This window comes from Scyliorhinus torazame, chromosome 14, assembly GCF_047496885.1.
Source record: "Scyliorhinus torazame isolate Kashiwa2021f chromosome 14, sScyTor2.1, whole genome shotgun sequence".
Classification (NCBI taxonomy): Eukaryota; Metazoa; Chordata; class Chondrichthyes; order Carcharhiniformes; family Scyliorhinidae; genus Scyliorhinus; species Scyliorhinus torazame.
In genome coordinates, this window is record NC_092720.1 from 160,655,258 (window position 1) to 160,675,671 (window position 20,414).

General features: G+C 43.5%; 1 protein-coding gene across 1 annotated transcript in view; it reads left to right on the forward strand.

The window, feature by feature from the left end:
* Nucleotides 1-8,811: 8,811 nt before the first annotated feature.
* Nucleotides 8,812-20,414, forward strand: part of LOC140389064 (uncharacterized) — a 63,869-nt gene continuing 52,266 nt past the window's right edge. Inside the window, exon 1 of the mRNA XM_072473226.1 lies at nt 8,812-8,999. The gene's annotated coding sequence lies outside the window, so the exon portion shown is untranslated. The remainder of the gene's footprint in view (nt 9,000-20,414) is intronic.

The following is a 20,414-nucleotide window of genomic DNA, read 5'->3' on the forward strand; positions in this document are numbered from 1 at the left end:
CTAACTTGATAGAGTTTTTCGAGGAGGTCACAAAGATGATTGATGCAGATAGGGCAGTGGATGTTGTCGATATGAACTTCAGTAAGGCCTTTGACAAGGTCCCTCATGGTAGACTAGTACAAAAGGTGAAGTCACGCGGGATCAGGGGTGAGCTGGCAAGGTGGATACAGAACTGGCTAGGTCATAGAAGGCAGAGAGTAGCAATGGAAGGATGCTTTTCTAATTGGAGGGCTGTGACTAGTGGTGTTCCACAGGGATCAGTGCTGGGACCTTTGCTGTTTGTAGTATATATAAATGATTTGGAGGAAAATGTAACTGGTCTGATGAGTAAGTTTGCAGACGACACAAAGTTTGGTGGAATTGCAGATAGCGATGAGGACTGTCAGAGGATACAGCAGGATTTAGATTGTCTGGAGACTTGGGTGGAGAGATGGCAGATGGAGTTTAATCCGGACAAATGTGAGGTAATGCATTTTGGAAGGTCTAATGCAGGTAGGGAATATACAGTGAATGGTAGAACCCTCAAGAGTATTGAAAGTCAGATAGATCTAGGTGTACAGGTCCACAGGTCACTGAAAGGGGCAACACAGGTGGAGAAGGTAGTCAAGAAGGCATACGGCATGCTTGCCTTCATTGGCCAGGGCATTGAGTATAAGAATTGGCAAGTCACGTTGCAGCTGTATAGAACCTTAGTTAGGCCACACTTGGAGTATAATGTTCAATTCTGGTCGCCACACTACCAGAAGGATGTGGACCATAAGACATAGGAGCGGAAGGAAGGCCATTCAGCCCATCGAGTCCACTCCACCATTCAATCATGGCTGATTTCAAGTCCATTTACCCACTCTCTCTCCATAGCCCTTAATTCCTCGAGAAATCAAGAATTTATCAACTTCTGTCTTAAAGACACTCAACGTCCCGGCCTCCACCTCCCTCTGTGGCAATGAATTCCACAGACCCACCACTCTCTGGCTGAAGAAATTTCTCATCTCTGTTCTAAAGTGACTCCCTTTTATTCTAAGGCTGTGCCCCCGGGTCCTAGCCTCCCCTGCTAATGGTAACAACTTCCCTACATCCACCCTATCTAAGCCATTCATTATCTTGTAAGTGTCTATTAGATCTCCCCTCAACCTCCTAAACTCCAATGAATATAATCCCAGGATCCTCAGACGTTCATCGTATGTTAGGCCTACCATTCCTGGGATCATCCGTGTGAATCTCCGCTGGTCCTGCTCCAGCGCCAGCATGTCCTTCCTGAGGTGTGGGGCCCAAGATTGCACACAGTATTCTAAATGGGGCCTAACTAATGCTTTATAAAGCTTCAGAAGTACATCCCTGCTTTTATATTCCAAGCCTCTTGAGATGAATGACAACATTGCATTTGCTTTCTTAATTACGGACTCAACCTGCAAATTTACCTTTCGAGAATCCTGGACTAGGATTCCCAAGTCCCTTAGCACTTCAGCATTATGAATTTTGTCACTGTTTAGAAAATAGTCCATGCCTCTATTCTTTTTTCCAAAGTGCAAGACCTCGCACTTGCCCACGTTGAATTTCATCAGCCATTTCTTGGACCACTCTCCTAAACTGTCTAAATCTTTCTGCAGCCTCCCCACCTCCTCCATACTACCTGCCCCTCCACCTATCTTTGTATCAATCGGCAAACTTAGCCAGAATGCCCTCAGTCCCGTCATCTAGATCGTTAATATATAAAGAGAACAGCTGTGGCCCCAACACTGAACCCTGCGGGACACCACTCGTCACCGGTTGCCATTCCGAAAAAGAACCTTTTATCCCAACTCTCTGCCTTCTGCCTGACAGCCAATCGTCAATCCATGTTAGTACCTTGCCTCGAATACCATGGGCCCTTATTTTACTCAGCAGTCTCCCGTGAGGCACCTTATCAAAGGCCTTTTGGAAGTCAAGATAGATAACATCCATTGGCTCTCCTTGGTCTAACCTATTTGTTCTCTCTTCAAAGAACTCTGACAGGTTTGTCACGCACGACCTCCCCGTACTAAATCCATGCTGACTTGTCCTAATCCGACCCTGCCCTTCAAAGAATTTAGAAATCTCATCCTTAACAGTGGATTCTAGAATCTTGCCAACAACCGAGGTTAGGCTAATTGGCCTATAATTTTCCATCTTTTTCCTTGTTCCCTTCTTGAACAGGGGGGTTACAACAGCGATTTTCCAATCCTCTGAGACTTTCCCGGACTCCAGTGACTTTTGAAAGATCATAACTAACACCTCCACTATTTCTTCAGCTATCTCCTTTAGAACTCTAGGATGTAGCCCATCTGGGCCCGGAGATTTATCAATTTTTAGTCCTCTTAGTTTCTCTAACACTTTCTCCTTTGTGATAGCTACCATATTCAACTCTGCCCCCTCACTCGCCTGAATTGTTGGATATTACTCGTGTCTTCTACTGTGAAGACTGACGCAAAGTACTTATTTAATTCCTCAGCTATTTCCTTGTCTCCCATCACTAGATTACCAGCGTCATTTTGGAGTCTACTTTTGCCTCCCGTTTGTTTTTAATGTATTTAAAGAAACTTTTACGATCATTCCTAATGTTACTGGCTAGCCTACCTTCATATTTGATCCTCTCTTTCCTTATTTCTCTCTTTGTTATCCTCTGTTTGTTTTTGTAACCTTCCCAATCTTCTGACTTCCCACTACTCTTTGCCACATTATAGGCTTTCTCTTTTGCTTTGATGCATTCCCTAACTTCCTTTGTCAGCCATGGCTGCCTAATCCCCCCTTTGATAACCTTTCTTTTCTTTGGGATGAACCTCTGTACTGTGTCCTCAATTACTCCCAGAAACTCCTGCCATTGCTGTTCTACTGTCTTTCCCACGAGGCTCTGCTCCCAGTCGATTTTCGTCACTTCCTCCCTCATGCCCCTGTAGTTACCTTTATTTAACTGTAACACCTTTACATCTGATTCTACCTTCTTTCTTTCAAATTGGAGATCGACCGTATTATGATCACTGCCTCCTAAAGTAAGGGAGCACTTAAGATCTTTAATCAAGTCCGGCTCATTACATAACACTAAGTCCAGAATGGCCTGTTCCCTCGTGGGCTCCATCACAAGCTGTTCCAAAAAGCCCTCCTGTAAACATTCAATGAATTCCCTTGTCTTGGGTCCACTGGCAGTATTATTTACCCAGTCCACCTGCATATTAAAGTCCCCCATGATCACTGTGACCTTGCCTTTCTGACATGCACTTTCTATTTTGTGGTGCATTTTGTGCCCCTGGTCCTGACCACTGTTAGGAGGCCTGTACATAACTCCCATTATGGTTTTTTTGCCTTTGTGGTTCCTCAACTCTACCCACACAGACTCCACATCATCTGACCCTATGTCGTTTAGTGCTATTGATTTAATTTCATTCCTAATTAACAAGGCAACCCCGCCCCCTCTGCCCACCTCTCTGTCTTTTCGATAGTTTGTGAATCCCTGGATGTTTAAATGCCAGTCCTGAACCCCTGCAACCACGTCTCTGTGATTCCTACCACATCATACCTGCCAGTCACAATCTGGGCCACAAGCTCATCTACCTTGTTCCGTACACTGCGCATTTAAATATAGCACCTTTAATTCTCTATTGACCGTCCCTTTTTGTTTTCTTAGTGTGGTGGACCTTGGTTTACTGAGCCTTTCCATACACTGTGTCATATTTTGTGGGATGGGGACAATCGTAACCACTCTTGAGATTTGTCTGTTCGTGTTTTTTTGTATTCCTCAGCAGCTACGCTCCCCGCTGATTACTTCACCTCTTGGTTCCCTGACTTTCCCTCCCCCCCCAATCTTTAGTTTAAAGTCCTATTGACCACCCTATTTACTCTTTTCGCCAGAACACTGGTCCCAGCTCGGTTCAGGTGGAGACCATCCCAACGGTATAGGTCCCCCCTGTCCCAAAACTGATGCCAGTGTCCCATGAAAAGGAACCCCTCATTCTCACACCACTCTTTCAGCCACGTGTTAACTTCCCTTATTCTTGCCTCCCGATGCCAATTTGCATGTGGCTCGGGCAGTAATCCAGAGATTATGACCCTTGAGAACCTGTTTTTTAATTTGAATCCTAGCTCTTTATAATCTCTAAACAGGTCCTCTTTCCTAGACTTGCCTATGTTGTTGGTACCGACATGGACCACAACAACTGGATCCTCCCCCTCCCTCTCCAGTATCCTTTCAAGCCGGTCAGAGATGTCCCGCACCCTAGCACCGGGCAGGCAACATACCATGCGGGACTCTTTATCCTGCTCACAAAAGATACTATCTATCCCCCTGATAATAGAATCCCCTACAACTACAACTTGCCTATTTACTCCCTCCCCTTGAATGGCCTGCTGAACCATGGTGCCTTGGTCAGCTGACTCATCCTTCCTGCAACCCTGTTCGCCATCCACACAGGGAGCAAGTGCCCCATACCTGTTGGACAGAGTCAAGGGCTGAGGCTCCTGAGTTCCTGACTGCTGGTTCCCTTTACCTGCCTGACTTGCAGTCACACCCTGCTGTCCCTGGCCACTGGCAGGATATAAACTACTTACTCTGACAGGTGTGACTGCCTCCTGAAACACAGTGTCCAGGTAAGTCTCCCCCTCCCGGGTGTGCCTCAGTGTTTGAAGCTCAGACTCCAGCTCATCAACTCTGAGCCGGAGCTCTTCGAGTAGCCAACACTTACTGCAGATGTGGTCGCTGCAGCTCGCAATGGGTTCTGCCAGCTCCCACATCAATCAGCTCAAGCACATCACCTGACCAGCCATCACTAATTAATTAATTAGTTTAATTTAAGTTTATGGTGGGGGCAGCTTCAGCCAATCAGACACTACCCTGCACTTTTAACTGAAAAACAGCACAATTAGATTAACCACTTACCTTTCCTGGTTACCTTACTGCACCAAACTACCAAATTCTCACTGTCTGTATCTCTCTCACTCCGGCCGTGTCTCCTTGACCTGCGCAATGCTAATAATATAATATAATAATGCTAATAATAATATAATATGGCACTTACCTCACACCAATGGATCTTATTATTAGGTTAGAGGAGGAGGGTGGGTGGGAGACACTACACATGTAGTGTCTCGGGTTTCCTCTCCACCAGAATTTATTGGTTGGGGGGGGGGGGGGGGTGGGGGGGGGAGGAGGGGGGCCTTCCCAGAAGTCCGCGGGTCGAAAAAAAACAAAACAGAAAAGAGTTTTTTTTTTAAAAGGAAAAACTTACCTCCCAGAAATGCCTTGCGCACCGCTCCCGCCGAAATCCTACGGCCTGCTCCTGTGAAGGTAAGTGCTCCTGTGAAGGTAAGTGTCTTTTAAAGGAAAAACTTACCTCCCAGAAATGCCTTGCGCACCGCTCACGCCGAAATCCAACGTCCTGCTCCTGTGAAGGTAAGTATCTTTTAAAGGAAAAACTTACCTCCCAGAAATGTGGAGGCTTTAGAGAGGGTGCAGAAAAGAATTACCAGAATGTTGCCTGGTATGGAGGGCATTAGCTATGAGCAGCGGTTGAATAAACTCGGTGTGTTCTCACTGGAACGACGGAGGTTGAGGGGCGACCTGATAGAGGTCTACAAAATGATGAGGGGCATAGACAGAGTGGATAGTCAGAGGCTTTTCCCCAGGGTAGAGGGGTCAATTACTAGGGGGCATAGGTTTAAGGTGCGAGGGGCAAGGTTTTGAGTAGATGTATGAGGCATGTTTTTTACACAGAGGGTAGTGGGTGTCTGGAACTCGCTACTGGAGGAGGTGGTGGAAGCTGGGACGATAGTGACATTTAAGGGGCATCTTGACAAATACATGAATAGGATGGGAATGGAGGGATACGGACCCAGGAAGTGTAGAAGATTGTAGTTTAGTCGGGCAGCATGGTCGGTAAGGGCTTGGAGGGCCGAAGAGCCTGTTCCTGTGCTGTACATTTCTTTGTTTTGCCTTACCAACGTTCTCTTCAACTGTAGCATGATTTACCACTTTTTATACTCGATGCCCCGTCCAATGAAGGCAAATATTCTGTATGCTTTCTGGACTACCTTGTTCACTTGTGTTGCCACTCTCAAAGATCTGGAGACCTGCCCGCCCAGGTCTCTTTGACTTTCTATATTCCTCAGAATTTTGCCATTTACGGTATATTTCCCCTCTATGTTAGCCCTACCAAAATACATTACCTCACATTTGTCTGGATTAAACTCCATTTGCCATTTCTCTGCCTAAGTCTCGAACTTATCTATGTCCTACTGTGTCCTCTGACAATCCTCAACACTATCTGCCACTCCACCAATCTTGGTGTCATCTGCGAACTTACTAATCAGACCAGCTACATTTTCCTCCAAATCGTTTGTGTCTCGTACAAACAACAGAGGCTCCAGCACAGATCCCTGTGGAACACCACTAGTCACAACCTTCCATTCAGAAAAAAAACCTTCCACAGCTACCCTTTGCCTTCTGTGACTGAGCCAGTTTGGTATCCATCTTACCACCTCACCTCTGATCCCGTGTGGCTTCACCTTTTGTACCAGTCTGCTATGAGGCACCTTGTCAAAGGCCTTACTGGAGTACATGTAACATCCACCGCCCTCCCCTCATCAATCACCTTTGTCACCTCCTCAAAAAACTCGATCAGGTTAGTGAGGCACAACCTCCCCTTCACAAAACCATGCTGCCTATCGCGAACGAGTCCATTTGTTTCCAAATGGGTATAAATCCTGTCCCTGAGGATTCTCTCTAATAATTTACCTGCTACCGACATGGGGCTCACCAACCTAGTTTCCAGAATTATCCCTGCTACCTTTCTTAAACAGCGGTGCCACATTAGCTATTTTACACTCCTCTGGGATCTCATCTGTAGCCAATGAGGATACAAAGATGTCAGTAAAGGTCCCAGCAATTTCCTCCCTTGCTTCCCTCAGTATTTTGGGGTAAATCCCATCCGGCCCAGGCGACGTAGCTACCTTAATATCTTTTTAGAAACCCAATACCTCCTCCTTTTCGCTGTCAACATGACCCAGACTGTCCACACACCCTACCCAAGAATCATCTTTCACAAAGTTGTTTTCATTGGTGAACACTGATGTAATGTATTTAACTAATTTAGTAACTCACCCATTTCCTCTGCTTCAACACATAGATTCCCCCCACTGTCCTTAAGTGATCCAATCCTTTCCCTGGCCACCCTCTTGCTTTTTACATATGAATAAAAAGCTTTGGGATACACCTTAATCCTGCTTGCCAAGGATTTTTTATTACCCCCTCTAGCCCTCCTAATTTACTGCATCAGTACTTTCCTACTTTCTTTATACTCCTCAAGGGTTGTGACTGTCCCTACCCTTCTAGACCATACAAAAGCCTCCTTTTTCTTTTTGACGAGGTTCACAATATCCCTCGTTATCAAAGGCTCCCTAAACGTCCCATACTTATCCTTCATTCTTTCAGGAACATGGCTTTCCTGAATCCTCATTAACTGTCGCTTGAAAGACTCCCATATGTCCAATGTTGTTTTACCCTCCAACAGCCACACCCGATCCAAATTCTTTAATTCTTGTCTAATATTATTGTAATTTGCCTTTCCCCAGTTTAGCACCTTAACGCGAGGGTGACCCTCATCCCTATCCAAAAGTACCCTCAAACTTACAGAATTGTGGTCACTACCCCCAAAATGAAACCTCAACCACCTGTCCAGGCTCATTCCCCAATACCAGATACAGTACTGGCCCTTCCCTAGTTGGACTGTCTGCATGGACAGGCTTCCTGGATACACCTTACAAACTCTGCCCCACCCAAACCCCCAAGCACTAAGTGAGTCCCAGTCAATATAGGGGAAATTAAAATCCCCTACCACAACAACCCTATTACTTTTGCACCTATCCAAAATTGCTCTATCAGCTCCTCTATCTCTCGCAGTTGGGGGCCTCTAATAAATGCCCCAGTATGTGTTCTGTACACAATATTTTGGTCAATCTCAGTGTCGGCTGGTGTACTTTCTCCATTAATGGGTTTAGAATTTCTAGTTCAGAGTATTTATATATCATCTAAGAGTGGCACGGTAGCACAGTGATTAGCACAGTTGCTTCACAGCTCCAGGGTCTCAGGTTCAATTCCCGGCTTGGGTCAGTGTTTGTGCGGAGTCTGCACATTTGCCCTGTGTCTGCGTGGGTTTCCTCCGGGTACTCCAGTTTCCTCCCATAGTCCAAATATGTGCAGGTTAGGTGGATTGGCCATGCTAAATTGCCCTTAGTGTCCAAACACGTTAGATGGGGTTACTGGGATAGGGTAAAGGTGTGGGCTTAGGTAGGGTGACCTTTCCATGGGACAGTGCAGACTCCATGGACCAAATGGCCTCTTTTTGCACTGTAAATGCTATGATATCTTTCCCAAGACATTGATTAGAACGTGGAAATTTCTCCACAGGGAATGGTTGAAGCAAATAGTTTTGAAGAGAAGGCAGGTACGTAGATGAGGGGGAATGAAATAGAAGGATAGGTTGTGTTAGGACATTGTTGTAAAACCTTTGTCTGTTCTGTGTCTCCTGTTAATCCTGGGCCTGCTGTCTGCCTTTAATCTACAGTCTGATTGCGAGCTGCTGCAACACAGAGATTTCCGTTTAAACAACAGATTTTGGAAACACTAAAAACACCCCTGTTATAATGGAACAAACCAAGACATCCCCTTTGGGTTCTGTGGCAGAGCCCATGATGCCAGTTTGATAGGCTTCACAAGCAGCCAATCAGTGAATGTAGAATTCTCAGCCATCTCCTTTTTGTTGCCTGGGATTGGTGGAGTTTTTCAGAAGCCAGGGCCATTTTGTCAGTTCTGAGAAGGAGTCAGCCAGATTGCACTTGGAAGGCACTCTGTCTCTGCTGCTCTTCCTCTCTCTCTCCCAGACAATTTCTCAAACCTCAAAGCCAGTTCTATGAAGGCTCTCCTGGTGAAAGGTCACAGGTAGCACTCACGAATGTGGAAGGCTTCTGGAGTAAGAAAACAAGCAGTCACTCACCAGGTCTGTAACCTATTAATCCTGTCTGAGGCACTGGGGAAGAGCTCAAATTGAAGCTTAATCTGAGAGCACTCTTTATAATACAGCCGGTATTTGTGTACAGAAACCATGCAAATGAAAGATTTGAAGCCTTGTAATATCTATGGGAGGCAGAGGCTTCACCTGGTGGTCGGGGAGCGGAAGTGCATCAACCTAAATCCTGTGTAAAGCTCAACCTGGTGGTGGCAGGTGTGCGGAGTCTGCACATCCTCCCCGTGTGCGCGTGGGTTTCCTCCGGGTGCTCCGGTTTCCTCCCACAGTCCAAAGATGTGCAGGTTAGGTGGATTGGCCATGATAAATTGCCCTTCGTGTCCAAAATTGCCCTTAGTGTTGGGTGGGGTTACTGGGCTATGGGGATAGGGTGGAGGTGTTGACCTTGGGTAGGGTGCTCTTTCCAAGAGCCGGTGCAGACTCGATGGGCCGAATGGCCTCCTTCTGCACTGTAAATTCTATGATAATCTATGAATTGCACCGACAGGGAACTCTTGCGTGAAATGCCATCTGATGGTCGAAGGACGGAAATGCGCCGACCTGAAACTCTTGAATGAATCTACTCCCCAGAGGCCACAACTGCAGTCATCTCAAACCTTTCCCTTAATCCCCATTTTTAAAAATCATCTCCAACCCTTACTGTGTGTCTATCTCTGTGTCTGGGTGGTGGGTGGGATGGGGTTTTGGGATTAGGTGGACTAGTAGACCACTGTCCTGTTATTTCTTTATATATTGACTTTTTATCTCATTATAAACAGTTTGTTAATTTTTTACTTATATATCTGGTATCTGTAACTCATTAGAGCAGTTCAGGATTAAAGATCTCAGGAAAACATGAATTATTGATTAATTCACTTATGTTGGGACTCCGGGTCTGGAACCAATTGCGCACTCATCCAGGGTGCCGTTACAGGTAAGATAACATAGGTGGAGGTTGAGTATTATCCTGGAAAATCCTTCCATCACACCAATGACTGACGGTAAGAGAGGGAGAGATTCCTGATCAGACATGCTTAATATGGAGTGGCGCACCCTCAAGCTATAAGTCTCTGGTGACATAGTGACCTACTCCAGGAAAAACCTTGCTTTGGGAACAGATGAAAATCTGCCTTTGGCACCACTAGGTGTGAGAAGGTAAATAACTAAACACCTACAGAGGTGGCAAGTTCCATTTCATAGAAACTGCTTCTAGAAACTGTCCTTTTGCTGCTAGAAGTCAAAACAATATGACAAAAGAAAGTCTTGAAAAGCATCTGGGGTTGATTTGATTGTAAACAATCTGAAGGAAGAAGTGAATATTTTACAGAAGAATGTATTCGGAGTAATCTATGCTGGAACTGCTGGAGGTAGACAAGCTGAGTGGAATGAGAGCTGCTGTACAACACATCAGACTGAAAGAAGCAGCAACGAAAGGTCAATATGTGAATAATTCTGCCATAATTCTGGTCACATTGAAGTTGTAGCCAGGGCACAGGTTAGAAACTAGGGGTTTTAAGAGGCGTTTTCACAGTTCGGAATATTAATCAATATAAATCTCTTGTGCTGAACAATCTCACGTTCACAAAATCCCATCTCTGATAAAAAAATACCTGACTCTCCTTTGAGGCCCTAATCTGACTGTCGTTCCAAACTGGAAAACTGACTCCCTCTCCATCAGTGACAGGTGATCTGGCCAACTTGCTTCAACTGGGAATTAAACACTGTGCCTAAAACACACTGTAATTATTTGACCTGCTCCCTATTTGTTCCTGGCTGCTACCTGATTCTTCACTTACAAATGTGTCAATGGAGTAAAACACGAAAACTGTGTTGGCAAAAATACATATTTTTATCTGACCCCATCAGCACAGAGACAGATCATTCGGTCCATCTGCTTTCTACAGGGCTTATGTTCCACATGAGCTTTCTCCCGATCTATTTTTTTCTCACCCTTTCAGCAGGACCTTCTATTGTTTTCTCCCTCATCTACTTACTTGGCTTCCCATCAAATACATCAAAACAATTTGCATCAACCATTCCCTGTGGGAGCAAGTTCCACATTCTAATCATTCTCTTGGGCAAGAAGTTTCTCTGGAATTCCTCATTGGATTTATTATTGCCTATTTATATTTCGGACTCTAGTTTTGGACTCCCCCATAAAGTGAGAACATTGTCTTTCCATTTACTCCAAAATTATTAATTTTATACTTCATCATTTTAACAATTTCTATGATATTCTCCTCAGTCTAAACTTTTCTGGGGAAAGAGTGCTGACCTCTTCAGTCTTTCCTTATAGTCAATTCTCAATATCATCCTTATAAATTTTTTTATTTTTTTTGCATCTTCTACAGTTCCTTTCTGGCCTTTCAATATGCTGATCTGAACTGTCCCAGCTCTCCCAAGTGTGGTCAAAACAAGATTTGAGACACGTTCAACATCACTTCTCTGCTTTTCAATTCTATTCCTTCAAAAATGGACCCGTGTTAGTGTTGATTTTTTAAATAAAAGATCCTTGTTGAGCTGCCTTGTTACTTTTAAATGATTGATGAATCTATAGTTCTGTCCTTTCGCAAATTGTAAATATGACCTTTGGTCCTCCCTAACCTCTACAATTTAAATAATTTGTCCACATGAAGTCATGATGGCAAACTGTTATTATTTTCAAAGCTCCATCAAATCAGCCTATAGTCTCCACTTCCCTGAAGCAGGCATTTTCAAAGTCAGGGTCGCGACACGCGGGTGGGTCGCGGGCGGGTGTCGGGAGGGTCACAGCCATCCGTCGCAGCCCTCCTGATTGCGCAAATTCGCGCGCAGCAGCCGGCTTTTAACAATGCCAACTGCGAGCGGCCTTCAGAAAGGCCGCAACCATATTTAAAAAATGCAGCTGCACTGCGCATGCGTGCCCGCTCATCGATGCGCATGCAGATGTTTGCGCATGCGCACTGTCATGCAAGAATGCCTTTAAGAAATGGATGTGTAAGCAATGTACCTTTAAGAAAACAGTGATGTCAGAGAGTGGGTGGGGCTGGGCTTTAGGTCAGCCATTTTGCAGGTTTTTAGTTTCAGTTTAAAAGCAGTGTCTGTGTGTTTCCAGAGAGCTGCAAGTTTTGCAGTTTGGTTTTGCTGAGAGCACCTAAAAAGTGCCTGGCTGGTTTTGCTGAGAGCAGTTTAAAAGTAGAAAGCCAGTTTGCGACAGTCTCTGCCATTCTACAGAAAATATATATATCCTTTAACCTGATGTGATACTGTTTAAAGGTGTTAAGTCTCTTGCAAGTTTGAAGGAACACTTTAATGAATTATTTACTGTTGCAATAGTTTCTGACTTATCTTTGGAGTAAGGGGTGTTAAGAGATCCAATGTTTCTTTAAGATGTTAAGTTGAGTTCATGGAATAAACAGTGAATTTAAAATGTGAATAAACCGTTGATTTAAAAATCCACATGTCCATAATTGTAATCCCACACCTAAGGAGAAAGCCGTGTGCTTGGAAAAGCAACAAATCCATTAAAGGGAAAGGTTGGTTGAACTCCATGATACATTTTGGGGTTGTGAAAAGCCTCGCCCTTAACAATTGGGGGCTCGAGGGGGATAATCTATATTGGATTAGCTTTTGTGAACTTAAAGACAGTGAAGGATTGGTGCTTTTCCGGTGTGGTATTTTAGTTTAAGTGGGGAGAGTGTTGTGAACAATGGCTCTTTCAGAGGCTCAGATGTTTTTGGGGGTGGAGAATGTCACACATAGTACTTTACGGGTAGAAACGAAACGCAAACAGCAGATTTGGCAAAAACATTGCAGTTAACCTTTCCTGATAAAATGCGAAAAGATTAGGTAATTATGGCGGTGGTTAAGCATTTAAAGTAACCTGAGATAGAGTTTGACTCATTGGAAATGGCAAAAATTCAGTTGCAAATTAAACAAATGGAACATCAGAAAGAATTAAAGCGGCTGGAATACGAGAGTGAGAGAGAGGAAAAAGAAAGAGAAAGAGTGAGAGAGGAAAAAAAAAGAAAGAGAGGAAAAAGAAAAGGAGAGAGAAGAAAGGAGAAAAGAATAGCCCCAGCAGAACAAAAAGATAAAGAGAGGGAGTTTGAACTTCAGAAAATGGCCAGGAAATATAACAATCAGTTAAAATTGGCAGACGTAAAGGGAAACGTACAGTTGGATGATAGTGATGAGGATAGTGAGAAAGAGCGTCATAGTCGAAAGCTTGGTGGCAATCTATTTAAATATGTCCAAGCATTGCCAAGGTTTGACGAGAAGGAAGTGGAAGCCTTTTTCATTTCATTTGAGAAGGTAGCTAAACAAATGAAATGGCCACAGGACATGTGGGTGTTACTGATTCAAACAAAGCTGGTAGGTAGAGCTAGTGGAGTGTTTGCATCACTACCTGAGGAGGTATCTGGAACATATGAGGAGGTAAAGATATCCATCTTAAGTGCATATGAGCTAGTGCCTGAAGCTTACAGACAAAGGTTTAGAAATTTAAGGAAAGAATTTGGTCAAACATACATGGAGTTTGAAAGGCTCAAACAGAGTCATTTTGATAGGTGGATAAGGGCTTTGAAAATAGACCAAACGTACAAAGCTCTCAGAGAAATTATACTTTTGGAGGAGTTTAAAAATTCAATTCCTGATGTAGTGAGAACTCATGTGGAAGAACAGAGGGTTAAAACTGCGAGATTAGCAGCAGAAATGGCAGATGATTATGAATTTGTTCATAAATCAAAAATTGGTTTCCGACATCAGTTTCAGCCGGTGAGGGATAGAAACTGGGGACATCAGAAATACTCAAGTGGTAAAGGTAGAGGTGATCTGGTGGGAGACAATAAAGAGAGTGTACCTCAGATTAAAAAAGAAATCCAGGAGGGTGGAAAAGAAATGAAAAGTTTCAGATGTTTTCACTGTAATAAACTAGGCCATGTAAAGTCACAGTGTTGGTGGTTGAAGAAAAGCACTGGGAAGGCTGATGTGGTAAAACAGGATAAGACAGTGGGGTTTGTTAGAGTGGTAAAGGAAAGCCCAAGGGAAGCGAAGGAGGTGCAAATGATTGTACAGCCTGTTCAAGAAGTAATTGTTAAGAAGGTGACAGATGTCTAGAAAGAATTTACTTGTGTGGGTAAAGATTACTCATGTGTATCAGGAGGAGCAGGTAAAGAAGTTACAGTTTTAAGAGATACAGGGGCTAGTCAATCTTTAACGGTAAGAGATGAGGAATTATGTAGTTTGGGAAGAATGTTGCCAGAAAAGGTGGTGATATGTGGAATTCAGGGTGAGAGGAGTAGCGTTCCTTTATATAAGGTAAGGTTGGAAAGTCCAGTGAAGAGTGGTGGTAGGAGTAATAGATAAACTATCTTGTCCAGGAATACAGTTCATCTTGGGTTATGATATAGCTGGATCGCAGGTGGGAGTGATGCCTACTATGGTTGATAAGCCAGTGGAAAATCAGTCAACTGAACTGTTGAAGGACGAATATCCTGGGATTTTACCGGATTCTGTAGTAACAAAGTAGCAAAGTCACAGGTTAAGACAAGAGGAGAAATCAAAGAGTGAAGATGAAGTTGAAGTGCAATCATCGGAAACGATTTTTGATCAGATGGTTGAAAAATAACAAGAACAGGTGGAGAATGAGGAGGATATTTTTAGTTCAGGAAAATTGGCAGAGTTTCAACAGAAAGATGTAGAAATAAAATGGATAAATCAGAAAGCATGTACGGAAGAGGAATCTGAGAATATACCAGAGTGTTATTACCGTAAAAATGATGTCTTGGTGAGAAAATGGAGATATGAAGGCGGATGAAAAGTGGGCAGAAGTTCATCAAGTAGTGTTGCCGGTAGGGTATAGAAAGGAGATGTTGCGAGTTGCACATGAGGTACGAGTAGGTCATTTGGGAATAAGGAAAACTCAAGCTAAAATCCAGAAACATTTTTATTGGCCTGGACTACATAAAGATGTAGTTACATTTTGTCAATCATGTCACACATGTCAAGTGATAGGGAAACCTCAAGCAGTGATGAAACCAGCGCCCTAAATACCCATTCCAGCATTTGAGGAACCTTTTACAAGGGTCCTAATCGATTGTGTAGGACCACTTCCTAAAACAAAAAGTGGGAATCAATATATTTTGACTGTAATGGATGTGTCGACAAGGTTTCCAGAGGCCATTCCAGTACATTTACACTATTGGATTACGTGTCAAATTTTAGGGAACGATTAAATAGAGCAGGTGAATTGGCGAGACAACATTTGAAAGTTGCACAAAATGTGATGAAACGGGTAGCGGACAAGAAATCCAAAGTTCGTAGTTTTGCCAGTGGGGATAATGTTTTAGTGTTGTCACCAGTGGTAGGGGAGCCTTTAAAAGCTAGGTTTTGTGGACCGTATCACATTGAAAGGAAATTAAGTGAGGTGAATTATGTGGTAAAAACACCAGATAGAAGGAAGACTCACCGAGTGTGTCATGTGAATCTGCTTAAAAGGTACTTTGAAAGGGAAGGAGAGAAAAAGGAGGTTTTAATGATTCTACCTCAAAAGTGACGAACCAAATCCAGATGACTGTGAATTTGACATCCCTCAAATTAAATTGGAAAATGAGGATGTTCTTAAAAATTGGGACGAATTGTTAAATTACCTTCCAGAGGAAAAACTAACTGACCTGAAAGAATTATTGATATCACATGGGCAAGTCTGCAGAGATAAATTGGGAAGTACTAAAATGGCTATACATGATGTAGATGTGGGAAATGCTGTTCCTATCAAACAACATCCATATAGACTTAATCATTTAAAATTGGTACAGGTTAACATAGAGATTGAGTGTATGCTGAAGAGTGGCATAATTGAAGGGGGTTGCAGCCAATGGAGCTCACCCATAACGATGGTACCTAAACCAGATGGTACCCAAAGATTGTGTGTGGACTATAGAAAGGTGAATGCAGTTACAAGAACGGACTCATATCCTATCCCACGTTTAAAGGATTGCATTGAGAAAGTGGGACAATCTGCTTTTATTTCCAACTTCCAGACATGGAAAGAACATTTAAAACATCATATGGAGTTCTTCGATCGACTTCAGGAGGCAGGTTTGGTGATGAACCTAGCCGAAAGTGAATTTGGAGAAGCCTGAATCACTTTCCTTGCGAAGTTTCCGATATCAAGACGAAGGGAAATAATGCGATCTTCTAGCATGAATGAATTTGATCGAACAGTTGTGCAACGGTTTTGTGGCGTTATTACTCCACTGATGGACTTGCTAAAGAAACGTCAAAAATTTCAATGGACAGCAGATTTTCAGAGACTGAAGGAAGAAGACCAAAGAAAAATGGACTATATTATTATACCTGTTTGCGTGTGTTTTCTTTAAATGAAAATGTATGTTTACTGTGTGCATTTCTTAGTGGATGGTGCAAAAGTGAAAAATGAAACCATCTTTAAGTTGATGGTTTATTTTGTTTTCATGGGGGGGGGGGGGGGGAGAAAGAGGTGTCATGCAAGAGTGCCTTTAAGAAATGGATGTGTAAGCCATGTACCTTTAAGAAAACAGTGATGTCAGAGAGTGGGTGGGGCTGGGCTTTAGGTCAGCCATTTTGCAGGTTTTTAGTTTCAGTTTAAAAGCAGTGTCTGTGTGTTTCCAGAGAGCTGCAAGTTTTGCAGTTTGGTTTTGCTGAGAGCAGCTAAAAAGTGCCTGGCTGGTTTTGCTGAGAGCAGTTTAAAAGTAGAAAGCCAGTTTGCAAGTCTCTGCCATTCTACAGAAAATATATCGATCCTTTAACCTGATGTGATACTGTTTAAAGGTGTTAAGTCTCTTGGAAGTTTGAAGGAATATTTTAAGGAATTATTTACTGTTGCAATATTTTCTGACTTATCTTTGAAGTAAGGGGTGTTAAGAGATCCAATGTTTATTTAAGATGTTAAGTTGAGTTCATGAAATAAACAGTGTTTTGTGTTTAAAAACCCACATGTCCATAATTGTAATCCCACACTTAGGGAGAAAGCCGTGTGCTCGGAAAGGCAACAAATCCATGAAAGGGTTGATTGAACTCCATGATACATTTTGGGGTTTTGAAAAGCCTCGCCCATAACAGCACCAATGAGCGGGCACACATGCGCACTGCGGCTGCATTTTTAAAATATCGTCACGGCTGTTCTGAAGGCTGCTCTCAGCTGGCTTTGTTAAAAGCCGGCTGCTGCGCTCGAATTTGCGCAATTGGGAGTGCCGCGACAGACGGAGACTTAAAGGAAGTGACAGAGAGAGTTAAAGAGGTGTCGTGATATCCACATCAGCATATCATGGTGCAATTACACACACATTGATGGACAGGTAGTTGGACCAACCAGCACACACAGAACATTGCAGCCAATCACCAGTGAGAGCACACGCACTATAAAACAGGGAACACCACAGTTCCCACTCATTCTACCAGGAGATAGCTGAAGGAATCTTTAATTTATAAGGATCTTAACCTGTCGAACTACGCCAAGTTTGGGGGAAACTTAGTTGATGAATCAAGTCCTGGCGCAATACGACAAGTTGTAAGATTTGTAATATTTGTAGACTGTGTTAAGTTGTTCGATTCCTTGTATTATTCGACTGTGTATAGTTGAAGGAATTTATATCATCTCTGCTATTCGGTTATCAGTAGCACTTTGCGAATACTGGAACTCAGCAGAAATTTGCAGTATAAACTCCTCAGGTGCCAAAAAGAATTGTTTTATTTGTAGTCGCTTGATTACAATTTGAAAGTCATTTAAAAGGCAATTCGTAGACAATTCGAAGCTTTCAGAGAATTACAGACATTATCTTTCTTTGCTTAGGCAGACAGCTCGAAAGTAACTTTTAAAAGGTCAAAGTCTGGCAATGAAACATGAAGAGAGAGAGAAAGCTAATCTTCAGCTAAACTCAAACTCAAAGTCAAAAGTGGACTAACATCACTGACACAGACTGTTAGGCTGACAGAACCCCCAAAGACAATTACCTAAAAACTAAACACTAAAACAAAACTGGAGACTAGAATCAAAGGCAAAAACTGACTAAACTAACAGAAAGACAACACAGCACAACACACCTTCAAAGACAATAAAACCACAGACAACACACAAAAAACTAAACGAAAATGGCAGGGGAAACTTTTCAGTTGTACACTTTCATATCTGTCTTAAGTTTTCTAATCACACCCCAATATAATCCTAATTGGTTTGGGTTAGACTCAAACACATTTGATTTGATGGCAAGCCGTCCATCTTCAATGTGCAACATCAGCTTTTCTGACCTAGCTGTTATCTGCATTGTGAACAATGGTGCCTTCATGTTGCCGTGTAGTCAGTCCCTGTCAAAGAACAAAGAACAAAGAAATGTACAGCACAGGAACAGGCCCTTCGGCCCTCCAAGCCCGTGCCGATCATACTGCCTGACTAAACTACAATCTTCTACACTTCCTGGGTCCGTATCCTTCTATTCCCATCCTATTCATATATTTGTCAAGATGCCCCTTAAATGTCCCTATCGTCCCTGCTTCCACTACCTCCTCCGGTAGTGAGTTCCAGGCACCCACTACCCTCTGTGTAAAAAACTTGCCTCGTACATCTACTCTAAACCTTGCCCCTCTCACCTTCAACCTATGCCCCCTAGTAATTGACCCCTCTACCCTGGGGAAAAGCCTCTGACTATCCACTCTGTCTATGCCCCTCATAATTTTGTATACCGCTATCAGGTCGCCCCTCAACCTCCTTCGTTCCAGTGAGAACAAACCGAGTTTATTCAATCGCTCCTCATAGCTTATGCCCTCCATACCAGGCAACATTCTGGTAAATCTCTTCTGCACCCTCTCTAAAGCCTCCACATCCTTCTGGTAGTGTGGCGACCAGAATTGAACACTATACTCCAAGTGTGGCCTAACTAAGGTTCTATACAGCTGCAACATGACTTGCCAATTCTTATACTCAATGCCCCGGCCAATGAAGGCAAGCATGCCGTATGCCTTCTTGACTACCTTCTCCACCTGTGTTGCCCCTTTCAATGACCTGTGGACCTGTACTCCTAGATCTCTTTGACTTTCAATACTCTTGAGGGTTCTACCATTCACTGTATATTCCCTACCTGCATTAGCCCTTCCAAAATGCATTACCTCACATTTGTCCGGATTAAACTCCATCTGCCATCTCTCCGCCCAAGTCTCCAGACAATCTAAATCCTGCTGTATCCTCTGACAGTCCTCATCGCTATCCGCAATTCCACCAACCTTTGTGTCGTCTGCAAACTTACTAATCAGACCAGTTACATTTTCCTCCAAATCATTTATATATACTACAAACAGCAAAGGTCCCAACACTGATCCCTGTGGAACACCACTGGTCACAGCCCTCCAATTAGAAAAGCATCCCTCCATTGCTACCCTCTGCCTTCTATGGCCTAGCCAGTTCTGTATCCACCTTGCCAGTTCACCCCTGATCCCGTGTGACTTCACCTTTTGTACTAGTCTACCATGAGGGACCTTGTCAAAGGCCTTACTGAAGTCCATATAGACAACATCTACTGCCCTACCTGCATCAATCATCTTAGTGACCTCCTCGAAAAACTCTATCAAGTTAGTGAGACACGACCTCCCCTTCACAAAACCGTGCTGCCTCTCACTAATACGTCCATTTGCTTCCAAATTGGAGTAGATCCTGTCTCGAAGAATTCTCTCCAGTAATTTCCCTACCACTGAAGTAAGGCTCACCGGCCGGTAGTTCCCGGGATTATCCTTGCTACCCTTCTTAAACAGAGGAACAACATTGGCTATTCTCCAGTCCTCCGGGACATCCCCTGAAGACAGCGAGGATCCAAAGATTTCTGTCAAGGCCTCAGCAATTTCCTCTCCAGCCTCCTTCAGTATTCTGGGGTAGATCCCATCAGGCCCTGGGGACTTATCTACCTTAATATATTTTAAGACACCCAACACCTCGTCTTTTTGGATCTCAATGTTACCCAGGCTATCTACACCCCCTTCTCCAGACTCAACATCTACCAATTCCTTCTCTTTGGTGAATACTGATGCAAAGTATTCATTTAGTACCTCGCCCATTTCCTCTGGCTCCACACATAGATTCCCTTGCCTATCCTTCAGTGGGCCAACCCTTTCCCTGGCTACCCTCTTGCTTTTCATGTACGTGTAAAAAGCCTTGGATTTTCCTTAACCCTATTTGCCAATGACTTTTCATGACCCCTTCTAGCCCTCCTGACTCCTTGCTTAAGTTCCTTCCTACTTTCCTTATATGCCACACAGGCTTCGTCTGTTTCCAGCCTTTTAGCCCTGACAAATGCCTCCTTTTTCTTTTTGACGAGGCCTACAATATCACTCGTCATCCAAGGTTCCCGAAAATTGCCGTATTTATCTTTCTTCCTCACAGGAACATGCCTGTCCTGTATTCCT